The sequence below is a fragment of the Macaca fascicularis genome, chromosome 13 (genome assembly GCF_037993035.2).
Source record: "Macaca fascicularis isolate 582-1 chromosome 13, T2T-MFA8v1.1".
Lineage (NCBI taxonomy): Eukaryota > Metazoa > Chordata > Mammalia > Primates > Cercopithecidae > Macaca > Macaca fascicularis.
This window is the reverse complement of record NC_088387.1, coordinates 101,291,368-101,305,896: the sequence shown is the minus strand read 5'-3', so window position 1 is coordinate 101,305,896 and position 14,529 is coordinate 101,291,368.

Sequence of the window (14,529 nt, the reverse complement as noted above, 5' to 3'; positions counted from 1 at the left end):
TGTCCTATGAGATGTTCCTTAGCAGTTGGCTTCAGTGGGCATGATTCCCTCTTGAGGATGCAACCCAAGGGCTCTGTGGAGTCCTGCAGGGGTGGAATGGGTTTCCCAAGCTTGACCATGGGACACTAGCACCCTGTCTTTTGTTCTCTTAACTCCTATTGCATATGGCAGAGTGTGGGGCATAGTTTGGTAACAGTAGCCGGTAGCATAAAAGCCAAAGTGGTCTTGCATTCAATAGATTATAAAATCTGGACTCAGTCTAAGGTTCTCGCCATCTCACCCCCTGCATTGCTCCTCCTTCCTGTGCCCCATGGATCCCCTTCCTTGGGCATGCTGTGTGTCATGGACTGAATCGCGTCCTCCCAAATTCACATGTTGAAGCCCCTAGTCCATCAGAATGTGACTGTATTTGGAGACATTGCCTTTAAAGAGGGGACTAAGTTAAAATGAGGCTGTTAGGGTGGGCTCTAATCCAATATGATTGGTGTCCTTATAAGAGAGCCAATTAGGGCAAAGAAAGAGACAAGAGATATGCATGTACACTGAGGAAAGACCCCGGGAGGACTCAGGAGAAGGTGGCCATCCGCAAGCCAAGGACAGAAGAACCAACCCTGTGACACCTTCATCTTGGGCTTCCAGACTTCAAAACTGGAAGTTTCTGTTGTTTAAACCCCCCAGTCTGCAGTACTCTGTGATGGCAGCCAGTGCTGACTGATCCCCTGTGCCACCCACTGCCCCACAAGGGTACTCTAGGACCCAAAGTGTTCCATCCCATAATATGTTTATGCTCCCTTCCTCCTGGGATGCTGTGCTCTGCCACCATATTTCTCTCTGCAAAAACCAAGCAAAAACACGCAAAATAAAATACAATTCTGCCTGTCTTTTAAGGCCTCACTCAAATGCCTCCTCATCCAATGAGCTCTCCCTGGTCAGTTCAGCTGAAGGGAGTCCTCTCTGTGCCTGCGGAAGGTCAGCTCACGCATCTCCCACTGCTCTCTGTTATGTGGAGTTGTGCGCAGTGACTCCTGCCACCACACTGCTGGTGTGGGCAGTGAATGTGTGGGCACCACATTCTTGGGGCAGAACTCATTTATGTCTCAGTTCCTAGCACAGTGCCTGCCACTTAGGAGGTGCTCAATAATTATGTTCTGGACGCAATTAAAACTATGCCTCTGCAGTGCCTCGTGCCTGCCTGGTATCTTCCGGCTTTTGTGATGCCGGGACCCAGACTGCCGTCTCCACCCTGGCTGCTCAGGGAGCTGTGGAGTGGGGAGCTTCTGAGATGGGCCTTGAAGGGTACAGAAGAGGTGAAGTAATGTCTCAGTGACAGCGAGGAGCAGAGAGCTGCCTTATCTGAGTTTCCATGTAACTGCATGTGTGTTTGACCTGAACACACAGGAACTCTGGGGCTTGCACGTGGAGGGGACTGTACCCACACGATGAGGATGGAGACGGGCAGTCCGCCAGCAATCCGGAGCTCCTGGCTCTGTTCTCCAGGGTAGTTTCTTCCAGCGACCCCACTGGAGCTGGGAGGCGGAGACAACTGAGCACCAGGTGGAAGCTGGGACCTCCTTCTGGAGTCCTGGGCTGGGTCAGTGTGTGTGTCATGCTGCCAGCACCCGAGCCACTGACCCCTCACGTGGGGTTTGTCAAGCGTCTCTGCATCCCTGGCCTCGGGAAGAAGGGCCCCGGTGGGAGGGGAGGGTTGACACCCTCCCCTCTGATCTGAACACAGGTTTCTAATTTTCCAGTAATTTGCCCTTTCTCCCTCTCCCTGGTTGGCTTCCCTGTCACTTCATTTCCTGCCGTATTCTCATCTTACAGCAAAGGTGAAGAGAGTTGACCTCTCCTTGCCCCAAAGCAGATTCTTGTGAATAAAAATAGGCTTGAATACCCCCAGCCAGCCACCTTGGGCTCTGCTCAGCCCATCTGGCCTGTGGAGTTCTCTCACCACCCAGCCCACAGGGCAGAGCTGCGGAGGACAGGCTGATGGCCAGCCAGAGCCAGAGCCAGAGCAGGCCCAGCCGGGGGCTGTTGGACAACTTTATCCTCTCACATGGGGGATGGCTGCCTTTGCCAGTGGACTAGGAAGGAAGATTGAAATGTCAGCACCTGGTGGGAAAAAAACAATTTCTGCCTAGAACATTTGGGAAAATTCCAAGAAGGATGCAACTGATCCCCCTCCCCATCCTAGTAGTTTCAAAGGGATTGTGGCTTCAGAGCCAGACAGACCCCAGGTCTGGTTCTTGCTCTTTTGTGGTCAGCTGTGTTATCCAAAGTAAGAAACTTCATCTCGGGCTGGGCGCGGTGGCTCACGCCTGTAATCCCAACACTTTGGGAGGCCGAGGAGGGCAGATCAGGAGGTCAGGAGATCGAGACCATCCTGGCTAACACGGTGAAACCCCGTCTCTACTAAAAATACAAAACAAATTAGCCGGGCGTGGTGGCGGCGCCTGTAGTCCCAGCTACTCGGGAGTCTGAGGCAGGAGAATGGCGTGAACCCTGGAGGTGGAGCTTGCAGTGAGCGAGGCTCCATCTAAAAAAAAAAAAAGAAACTTCATCTCTACTAACCTCAGTTTCATCATCTGCAAAATGGAGATAAGGATGTAGATTCTGCAGGTAGACTGGGAGGATGAGCAAGACAATCGCAGGTGTTCAGTGCAGGGTCTACCTATGTGACCTTCCTCCCATTCAGGTTTCAGCTTAAACGCCAGAGGAGTGTGATGCCCCCTCTAAATGCAGTGGCCAGCTCCGGTCCATCAGAGCGTCCTCTATTCCCTTTCCATGGTGGGATGTTTGCTTGTTTCTTTGTTTATGCGTGCTGTCTGGCTCCCGGTTCTAGAACAAAAGACTGCCAGAGCAGGAACACTGCATTGGGGCACCCAACGATGATGGCAGAGAGAGAGCACTCGAGAAAGGTTTATTTAAAAAGTGGGTGCAGAAATGACAGCTATTATTTCTATTGTGTCAGGGTAACTTTTTAAACATATGAGTTGGTGTTTTTACCTTACCCTGTATTTTCCCAGTTTTCCATCCCTTTTCAAGCAGTTAGAGGCCCTGGGCATCCTTGTCTCAGGGGATGTTTGTGGCAGCTTAAAAACAAAAGTTGCTGCAAGATATGCTTTCCTTCCTGGATTTTACTCCCAAAGAGTCTGAAATTATTGAAAAGATGGTGCTGGTTGTCTGGAAGGTTTGAGGAGAGAAAGAAAATGAGAGAGGAGAGAGATTTTGGAAGAAACATGAAGAAAGAGGGACTTCCCATCTTCCTTCTCCTTTAATCCAAAAAAAGATTTCTGGCAATGGGTGGGGCAGGAGGAGGGTCCGAGGGTTCTGTGAGCAGCAGCGGATGCCCACACACCCATGAGGCAGCATCCTGAGAAGGGAGCCAACATGTGGAGGAGATGGGGACCACACACTGAGCTTCCCCAGGGGTGGGAGTGACACCAGAGCAGCAGAATGGCCCGGTGTGACAGGCTTGTGGGCAGGGCCAGCTAGGGCTGGTGACCGATGGGCCTTTCTGGCACGCTGATGCTGCTTATAACCCTGCAGAAGGCACAGCTCTAGAATGACAGAAACTCAATCAGGGCTCAGAGTCAGAGCTGAGTTCCACTCTCTGCTCTGCTTTATTTATTCAGAGTCCTTCGATGATGTGCCCTGGGCCGGTGTTTGGAGAAAGGCAAGGGTGGGTGTGAGCAGCAGCACTGCAGGTTCTGGACACCCCAGAGGCACAGCACCCCTGTACCTACCATCACTCCTGGGCTTAGGTTGGCTCTGCTCAGCCAGGTCTTCACTCCTGGGATGATCAGAGGACACTATGTATCAGGTGTACATTCCCCATCCCCCTACAAAAAGGTAGTAATTCTTTGTTTTTCTACAGCGCAACTAAATCTAGTAGAAGGACTCTTACCACAGTTGATGTCTAATATCTGTTGCTTTTCATGGCTCCCTGTCCGTCACTGTCATATGAGAACCCCAGGGCTTTGTGACTCAGGAGAAGTGTGGCAGAGCCCAGGGCCGCAGATGTGAACGGTTGCACAGCTGTGGTTTCTTGCCCAGGCCATGTGGTTCATTAGAAGACAGCTGGTTTCACTGTCAGCCTTGTTCCTACTCTGCCAAGCTCTGCAAGGGGTACTTCCAGGGTAGGCTCAACCCTGATGCTTTTAGCCACATCTCCATGGCACCTCTGGCAGGTCTGGCTGCTCCCCGACGCTGTGTGCAACTGCAATAGGGACCCTTCCACCCTCCAGCCTCAGGATCCCACTCCTTAGAGGTGGGCCTCTTCTCTTTGTCCCTTGAAGAACCAGCTTCCAATTCCTTCCCAGCTAGGACAGAACCAGACAATTCTTCTTGTGGCCTTGGTTTTCCAAGATCACCTTTGTCTCACCTGGTGATGTCTTCCCTGAAGCACAGAAGAGAATCACGAGTACTTGTTTCAAAGAAAATGACCAAAATCTGTCTTAGCTTCCCATCGCTGCTATAACAAATCACCACAACGTGTTGGCTTCAAAAAACACACATGGATCTTACAGTTCTGTAGAAGTTTGACACGGGCCTCACTGGGCTAAAATTAAGGTGTTGGCAAGGCTGTATTCCTTTCTAGGACTGATGTAGTTGGACTCTGTGTCCCCACCCAAATCTCACATTGAACTGTAATCCTGAATGTTGCAGGAGGGGCCTGGTGGGAGGTGATAGGACCATGGGGGCAGATTTCCCCCTTGTTGTTCTTGTAATGGTGAATGAGTTCTCACGAGATCTGGTTGTTTAAAAGTAGATAGCCACCTTGCACCTCGATCTCTCTTGCTTCTTCTCTGGCTGTGTAAGATGTGCTTGTTTCCCCTTCACTTTCTGCCATGGTTGTAAGTTTCCTGAGGCCTCCGCAGCCATGCTTCCTGTGCAGCCCGAGGAACTGTGTCAATTAAAGTTCTTTTCTTTATAAATCACCCAGTCTCAGGTAGTTCTTTACAGCAATGCGAGAACAAGCTAATACAGGGATTAATTCATTCCCTTCCCTTTTCCACCTTCAAGCGCCTATATTCCTGGGGCCCTGGCCCCTTCCTTCGTTTTTGAAGCCAGCAGCTGAGCATCACTCTAACCTGCTCATAAGAAAATGGCATTCTACTTGAGTAGTAGACAGGTGAACCAACAAATACAATTTCATGTGGTAAGCGAAGAACAGGTTCAGGGAAGAAGCATGGTCAAAAAAGGGCCCAGTACCCTGGGTGAGGCAGGGATGGGTTCTCAGAGGGCTGCTACTCAAGCCAAGGCTTGTCTGGTCCTCTATCAGACTGTGGAAAAACTTGAAGAAGTAATTGGGTATAACTCATCTTCTTATTTTCCTTGATGCTAAAATCACCGCTTTGCAATCTGTAGACACCCAATAAATATCACTTGCAATGAACCAGTTCTCTTCAATCTGAGTCATTTTTCTCTTCTGGGCTACAGTTGCAGATGGGAGATGAGAGACCAGTGCCAAGCTAGAGGGCTGAGCTAGCATCCTCAGGACAGAGCCTAGCTTTAGAGCTTGGCAGATTTTCTTTATTGTCATACATTTTCTTCCCCTAGCAGAGATGAATTCCAGAATTGAGGCAGGAAGCTCTCTGTTTAGTTGTGGGACCTCACCAGGAATTCACCCCAGACATCAGGGAATTAGATTTAAAATCCCGCCCTTGCGTTTAAGCAGGGATTTAGGATCACTTGGGGGTTGATCATTGATAGATGTCTCCTCATTTGGGTTTCTTCATAAAATAACATGTGGGGAGCGAGGGAATGAAATTGAGCAAGTGAAATACTTGGCAGAGTCTCAGGAAAGACGTTAAAGTAGATCTATGAGCTGTGCCCCATGGCGGGGGGGTTGCTCCTGAGTCGGGAGGTGCATAGGTTGGCGGCAGGAGGAAGCGTCATGGAGCCTCTGTTTCCGAGCCCATGCATTGAGATTCCGGCCTCTAGTCAGAAATTCCCCTTGCAGCTTCTGCCTGGTCCAGCCCCTCAGCTGTGAGCATCTTCTGGTCCTCTTGCTTCAGATTGTTCCCCATTCAAGAAGCAGATTCTCCCCATCTGCTCCTTCACACGAGCTTCAGGATCAAGACCCCACAGAGGTCTTGGGACTCGCAGGCTGCAGGAGAAGGCTGTGGATGTTTAAAACCACATGTCACCACCTCCTGGCAGGGGCTGGCTAAGGACAGGACTAAACTCTCAGTGGTGAGTTAATGTTTGCTGAGGGAATGAATGAAGGAATGACACAGGCAAAATGAAGCTAAATTATCCGTTGAGGTTATCTGTGGTACTTTCCCTGGGCCATGATTCTCCCTCTTAGATGGGAGGAACTCAGCTCCCTAGACCCTTCCTAAGCTCTTGCAGGGCCTGTAGCATCCAGGGATAAAGGAGCAGTGGGCTGGGGCAGCCTACTTTCTTTGAGGAGCCACTCTCCATGCCACCCTTTGAATCAGCACTGGTGGCCAATTAGTAGAGTATGATATGAGTAGTGGATGAAGACCTGTCTAGCACACACACACACACACACACACAATTTAGAAATAAGGGTATTGCTTTGTAAAAATGTGCTGCAGTTTTGCACATGATAGATAGTATACTAAAAGTGGCTTGCAATGTTAAATGTATTTCTTACTATGGGTCAAGGTAAAAAGAAGTTAGAGCATCCAGCATCTCAGAATTGCTGAGGGCTACCATGCTCCCTGGGGGGAGATGCTGAGGTTTGACCAGGCAACTTCAGTTGTAAAATAAAGATGCCTAACCATCCACAATGACCTCTTCCTGAGACCTTGAGGGGAAGTAGAGGAGGACTGGCTGGGAGTAAGAGGCCAGGGCTCTGAGCTTCCATCTGTGTGTACTTACTGTGAGCCTTGGGCACATTGCTAATCCCTCTTCCACCTGTTTTCTCTTCCAATGTGGAGGTTACAGTGTGTCTGTGTGTACTGCTGCCCTCTGGTGGTAAGCTCTATACTTCACTGCAGCCACGACATCCAGCTTGGGTTTATTGATTGGCTTGTCGCTGTTCAGGTTTTCACATCTTCTTGTTCTCAGAAGGTAAGCCTTACCCCAGGTGGAGCAGCATCCCACATGTGTGGTGTGAGTTTTCTGCAAAGGCCTCTGCTGTTCAAATGCCTTGCCTGGAGATACTGTCATGCGAGAATGTAAATGAAAGGGCATAGCTAATAGGGAACTACTTTGTAGCCAAAGTTTGATGAGGTCCACCTGCTTCAGGGTATGTAGCTGTATGCCAGGTACTCTGGATGCATCTGCCAGCTCTGAACAGTGTTTTATGAAGCTTTTGAGAGAGTGGGACCAGATGTTTAGAAAGAAGAGCTTGTCTTGTCGCTTCCCTCAGCCCCTTCCTTTTTTGATGGTATCAGCACCTCTTTGCACTTCCAGTTAAGACTCTAGTTAAATTCCCTTCAGTAGTTGGCTCAACCTTTTGCAAGAGGTAAGATAAGCGATTTTAAAAAAAAATCTTACTTAAACAGCCTGCTGCATTGTTCTGAGATTTATTTCTAGTAAATCAAAGGGGGACTGAATGTCCCCTAGCATTGTCCTGGGATTGATAAAGGTCAATTGTCCTCAGAAGTATGGACCTGAAGTCTCTCCAAGGTTAGAGGTTCATATTCATGGTCAATGCATCTTCAAATCCCCCATAGCAAATATCTTGGACCATTGCATTTAATAGATACTTAATAATTGTGTGTTAAAAGGTTGAATGGATGAATGAACGAGTGGAGTCTCAGAAATGGCACTTCAGATGAAGTTTCTGAGCTATGAAGTAACAATGTACAGTGCACCATGCATGAAGCAGATTGGGCAAGGGAATTCCACTGTTACATGGTAGGATTGGTTGGCCGGGAATTAAGTCAGGGTATTTAATCATTTGAAAGACCCAAGTAAACATTTAGCAAAACTAGAGTCAAAGCACATTTCAAAACAATCATTTAGACTGTTAAGCTGCTATCTTATGGAGTTGGGGGCCTGAAGCAGGGAGTGTTTTATTTTTAAACAACTCACTTCCCTTCTGACTTCAAGAATCCCCAGGATGGTTTGGTTTTGAGGACGTTACCAGTCAACCGCAGCCAAGAAGTGATTAGCAAATGCCTGCTCCATAGACATGGGTCTGACTTCTGGGCTGAGTTCAAAGCAGAGTTCTTAGTTTAATAATGATACAGCATTCGCTTTCCTTGAAAACTTCCTGTGCTGGAACCATTTTGAGAAAAACAGAAATAATCGTGAAAGTTTGGGGGTGCAAGTGAAGACGGGGAGAAAACATTACGTGCATCTTTGAGTACTTGTCCACAACCCTCACAGTGCATCCTGGAGAAGATGTGCCTCCCTTGTTCTCTTGATAGGAAATGGCCACTGTTTACAGTGAGGCAGAACAAAGCAGGGGCTTACTTCCTCCCCAGTGCCAATCAGTATGCTGAGAGCTGGCTCCAGTGCTCACAGAGCCATGGATCAGTGTTACTGCCTTGAAAATCGTTTGTTGCTGTGTCATTTAAAGGAATCTGATTACAGGTTTGAAAGAAATACTAGAATTCTACAAAATAACTTCGAGCGGCATTTCCCAAAACCATGGACAAGTACTGATAGTGGTTTGTGAAATGATTTTAGCCGAAACATAGATAAATATTTTTATTTTAATGGTTATGTATTAACACATATGGCAAATATATATAATTAACACACCTTACCTGTGATTTCATGAATAATTTTGCTTAGGGAAAGACTAAATAAACTAAGTAAAAATAATCAAAACAGAAAAGACAAGAAAAGAAGGCATTTTAACTTAAAACCAATAATAGTAGATAGTAAAAACTGTGAAGCTGGTGCTTAAACAATGTGGTTCGGGGAACAGACTGAAAGAGCGCATTAAGTTTTCGCAGTACTATTAGGAGCAACTCTACAGTACGATTCTGCAGTGACTTTTGGAGCAAGTATTCAAAACTATCACCTCGGGAAGGCTCAGGCACTGTGATTGCACAGGCGGAAGCCTTGGGGCCATGGCTGCTCCCTTCTTTTCATAGGGAACGTTTTGACAATAGAGTCTTTCTAGTGCCAAGTCTCTGTGCCCCATCAGTGAAGACCCCAGCAGGCAATGATGACTGTGCTTGGAGCCTCCACACTGGAAAGTGGGCTTTTTCCCAGACTTGAGCCCAGCAGCCCTCAGAGGGAAGTGGATATCCCCAAAGCCTTCCCCTCTGCCCACCTGCCAGAGTGTGACTTCCCACCAGTGCCATCAAACCCCCACAGTGCTTCAGAGCGTAGGCCAAGCTAACAGGTAAGTTTCCCGTGAACTCAGCCTCCTCTACCATCTGGGCATGCAGGCTAGAGCATGAGCCCCCACTGCGTCTCTTTCAGCATAAAGACATTTCTGAGGCTTTCCTGAAAGAGAAGTGGCCTGGGAGGGCATTTAAGAAGACAGCTTAACTGTCCAGGTGCCTTTTCTATGGATCCTCATCCTGAATCTTGAATCTTGACCCAGGGAATTCACCCCAGCCTTGTGCTGGACTCCTTAGGGACAGAGATGGGACATGAGATGTTGGCTCTGGGGGAAGCAAGTGGAGGTCTGATCTCACCAAGTGCTCTCCTAGAGAAGGAGCTCAGACAGTGCCCAGAGCTGGTGCTGGGATGCCATTTGGTGGTCTGGAAGTTGCTGATTGCTTTCTCTGTCACAAAGCCTTTGATTTCCACCGGCTGATGTGTACACATGTGGGTATTCTTGGTGGCCTGGCCATTGAGCATAATTAAAAGAAATGATTGGCTTTCTCTTGATGCAAACATCTGGTTTTACTTGAAACAAGATGACTTAGCTGTTTCAGAAACATTCTTGTAACCCTGGATTCACATTTTCTTCTTAAAATATATATTTTCTCTGTTCGGAGAGTATGTTAATGTAAACACTCCATGTAACTGACAACCGACAGTTTCAGAAGTACATGGGGCTCCAAGCACCGGAGGAACCGCAAGAATGATTGCGTTTTTGATTTGATCACTGGAAATCTGTTTCAACAGTCACTCTGATTTAAACAATTACTCCGATTTATACTCCAAACGCTGTAATTTGCAGAAAATGTAACCATGTGAGGACATTTTTGTAGAGTATGTCTTGGCAACTTTGTGTTGTTGTGATGTCATTCACTTCAGTTTTAAGGAAGCACAGAGAAAAGAGAAGAAGGAAAACAACGTCCTTTTTGATGTGCCTTCCTGACCTCCAGGGAAAATGTTCTCAAGTCTTCCTGGCTTACCACTCCTTACCACCCCCAGCCCCCAAGGCCAACACTGAAGGGCTATGAATGACACTGAGGAGAGAAACCAGAGCCAAGATTTCCTGAAGGCCAACGAATTAAGTCCAAGAGTGAGGGCAGCTGGTTTTGTTGTCCTGTCTGCTATCTCTACAGTTAAGACAGGATATCGGTAGAATGCCAGCTCTTGCATCATTCATCAAAGCGCAGGTTTGCAGAGCTGGAAGCCTAGTGGAGAGTGTGAGGTTTAATACCTTCATTGCCTACAAAGAAAGATCCAGAAAGGTTAAAGAACACTGCAAAGTTTCTAGAGCAAGTTAGTGTTAGAGTCAGGGATGGGGCCAGGGCTCTGGTTTTCTGATTCTTTGCAAGATTGTAGCTGTTGCCATGTGATTGCAAGTTGGTGCCATAATATGAACAGAGAAGGTGTCTCAGCAGAATAAGAACAGAAAGTCATAAATCAAAATAATTAGGTGGTACACGTTTTGTAGGATGCAGCTTAAGGGAACTAGCATAATGGAAGTATTAGTTCCATTTATACCCTGCCCTCCTCCAGCGAATCCAGCCAGGCTGATGCTGCTGGGGAAAGAGCCACGAGGGCACAGAAGGCGCTTCTGCTGCTATGGGGGCAGAACGCCTCTGTGGATGGTCCCATAATTCTGAGTGGCAGCGGGGTGCTCAGCCGCTCTGATCACATCTTCCTACACCATCTGTCTTCAACCTAGTCCCAGCCCCAGAGAACCACAAAGAGGTGATTCTGTTTAAAGTTTATCTCCTTAACATCTGTGTGCTTCAGTTGGTTTTTCAGTATCTCCTTAAAATGGACTTATTTCTGCCCATTGCTGAGGAGCGGTGCACCGTTTCAAGTCCCAGCTCTACCTGTGATTTGCTGTGTGAACAAGAAGGCGTCTGGTTTCTTTGCTGTGCTTCAGTGCCCCCGTCAGTTAAATGAAAGACAAGAGCAGAAAGTGCCAAAATCTCTTCCAGTTTCATCACTCTTGGAATCCGTGGCTCTATCATTTTGCGTATTTGTTTTTCTTATTTAAAAAGTGATACAGGCTCACGGTGACAATTTTTTCTACTTGAACTTCATATCTTGGGGACGTGAAGCTCTTCATGTGCATTGCCCCTTTCAGAGAGCTTTGGGGTGCAGGGACACTCAGCCACAGGCGTGCCCCACAGCCTGGCACTCCTCCCTGGACTGTCCTGAACAATACTCTACCACGAAGGTGGGTGTCTTGCATGCTTCTGAACGATGGGACCTCTGCTAAATGATGGGAAGCCCATAAATTCCTCAGCGAACACAGGAGCTGCCACAGGCGGCACTCAAAAATTGTTCATTGGCCAGGTGCAGTGGCTCACGCCTGTAATCCAAGCACTTTGGGAGGCCGAGGTGGGTGGCTCACCTGAGGTCAGGAGTTTGAGACCAGTCTGGCCAACATGGTGAAACCCCATCTCTACTAAAAATACAAAATTTAGCCAGGTGTGGTGGCCTGTGCCTGTAGTCCCAGCTATTTGGGAGGATGAGACATGAGAGTCACTTGAACCTGGGGGGCAGAGGTTGCAGTGAGCCGAGATGACGCCACTGCACTCCAGCCTGGGTGTCAGAGTGAGACTGTGTCTCAAAAAAACAAAAAAAAACAAAAAAACAACAAATTGTTTGCTAAACAGCACTGGATTGGACATTTGACTATTATGTCATGCAACAATAAGTTTATCCATGCTAACCACACTGACAAAAGGCATGGTTCTTTCTTTATTTTCCTAAAACTGATCTGATATTCCACATGAGCTCCTACTCACTGGGTAATGGGGCAAAACAAAACCAAAGTTTGGTTCAATTCAATAATTCCAAATCGATTCCTTTATTTGAAGAGTTTCTTTAGGTAAATGCCCTGTCCTTCAGCCCTCCTCCCTCGCCTTTTATCTTACCCCACATGGCATTTGGGTGTGTGAGGAGGGAGTAACATGAGGCATTGGTGAGCTTCGGTTTCCAAGGCAGTGTCCCTTAGCCTGGTCACTGCTTGCCTTGGTGGCTTTGGTGGCCGAGGCCAGCAGTTGGCAAAACTTGCAATTTTTACCTCTCTTTTCCTGGTCGTCCTCCCTGTCTGACTCAGGGTCTGCTGCCTTCCTCATCCAGCTCCAACCTAAGAGGTCCACCTGTGTGGTTACTGTTGCCGGGCCACTGTGCCACTTGCCATGTGGCCCACACAGACTCTCTGGCTCCCAACTCAGTTGCTGTACAATCCCCCTTGGAGGGCCTGTGAGAATGTCTTGGTCCTAGACATGCCACAAGGAAACATGGAGGCTCAGAGAAGATAACCCACATTTCTGGGCTTCCCTCAGTGCTAGCACACAGCACAATTAGATTAACTTTGGTACAGTTGCCACCATGTTGGTGCACCAGTAGACTGCAAGGAACTTAATCCAGATTTTACAATGGGAAATAAGTTAAAAGCCTCTTCTTTTTGGCCTTTCTTTCCAAATTTCCAACATATTAGAACCCGCCCATCTCAGCCCCGGATTTTTCTGCGTACTCCTCCTTCTGTCCCTAGTCCTTCTGGACAAGAGGGATGGATTTCTGGCATTTATTTTCCTCCACAGAAATTCTCCCCCTGAATTGAGCAGCAAGTCTCACAGCCTATTTATATTACCAAAAAAGTTGCATGATCTGTTTTGTCAATGGATGTGTGGATCACTCTTTTACATTTATACTTATCCCCTGCCTAAATCTCTACTCAGAAATCCAGATTTGAACATCCAATTGCCTTCTCAACCTTTCCACTTGATGTCTAATAGGAATTTCAACCTCAACATCACCAAATCAGACTGCTTTGCTTTGCTGTCCCTGCAACTCCATAGCCTCCCTCTGCTCCAGGCATTTTTCAACCTTGGTGAATGGCATTGTCATCTACTTAGTTGCTCAGGCCAAAAATTGAAGAATCATCCTTAACTCCTCTCTTTCTTTCACATCTCACGTCCAGTTCATCAGCACATCCCATTGGCTGTAACTTCAAAACATATTGTGGATCCAGAACCCTTCTCACCATGCTCACAGTTACCATCTTGTTCCAAGCTACCACCTCTGTCACTTGGTCCACAGCTACGGCCTTTTAACTGGGATTCCTACTTCTTCTTTTGTCCCCGCAGAGCAGAGGTTCTCATCCAGGAGCCATTTTGCCCCCCAGGAACCATTTGGCAATGTCTGGAAACATCTTGGGCTATCACTACTGAACAAAAGGGGGAGAAAGGCAATTGGCATCTAATGGATAGAAGTCAGGGATGCTGCTAAAAATTCTACTATGGACAGGATAGGGACAGCCCATCACAACAAAGAATTAACTGGCCCAAAATGTCGATAGTACCGAGCAACTGCCATGGAACTTATTTTCTCAGCACAGGGAAAATCAGACAGGGTGATTTTTCTTTCTAATTGTTTTTTTTTTTGTAAGATGGGGTGTCGCTGTGTCACCCAGGCTGGAATGCAGTGGGGTGATCATAGCTCACTGGAGCCTTGAACTCCTGGGCTCAAGTGATCTTCCCACCTCAGCCTCCCAAGTAGCTGGGACTACAGGCATGCACCACCATGCCCAGCTAATTTTTATTTTAATGTTTCTGTTGAAATGGGGTCTTGCTGTGTTGTGCAGGCTGGTCTCAAACTCCTGGTCTTCTGAAGTGTAAATTAGATCATGTCACTGCAATGCTTGAAGGAATAAAGTTTTCTATTACAATACGAATACAATTGAAATTATTTGCTTGTTACAAGGCCTTACAGGACCCACCCCCATCAACTTCTATTTTCTACTCCTCCATTCTGCTCATTTACAATATTCCAGCAGCGCTGATCCTTCTTCTCCTCTCTAATTGCCTCAACTTCTTCCTGTCTTCAGGCCTTTGCACTTGCTGCTACTTCTGCCTGGAACACTGTCCTCCAGGCCTTTGCCTGGTTTCTGTCTTATAACTCTGGTCCCAGGTCAAACATTGCCTTCTCAGTGAGTCTTTCGACCTTCCTATATTATCAGCCTCTTCTGCCCATTTCTCTGAAACACACACACCCACCACTGACCCAATTTTAGCTTCCTCATTCCTTTTATCAACAGCTAAGATTATCTTACTTTTGATTGTTTGTGGTTTGTCTTTCTTCCTTAAGTTTTTTGAGAATAGGACTCTTCTTTTGGAATAGTACAGAGAAGGCGCTTAATACATATTGCTGGCTCCTTGACTGATTGGTTGTTAATATGTTGAATAGAAGCTAAAGTGATTTAGCACATCCTTTCTCTCTTGT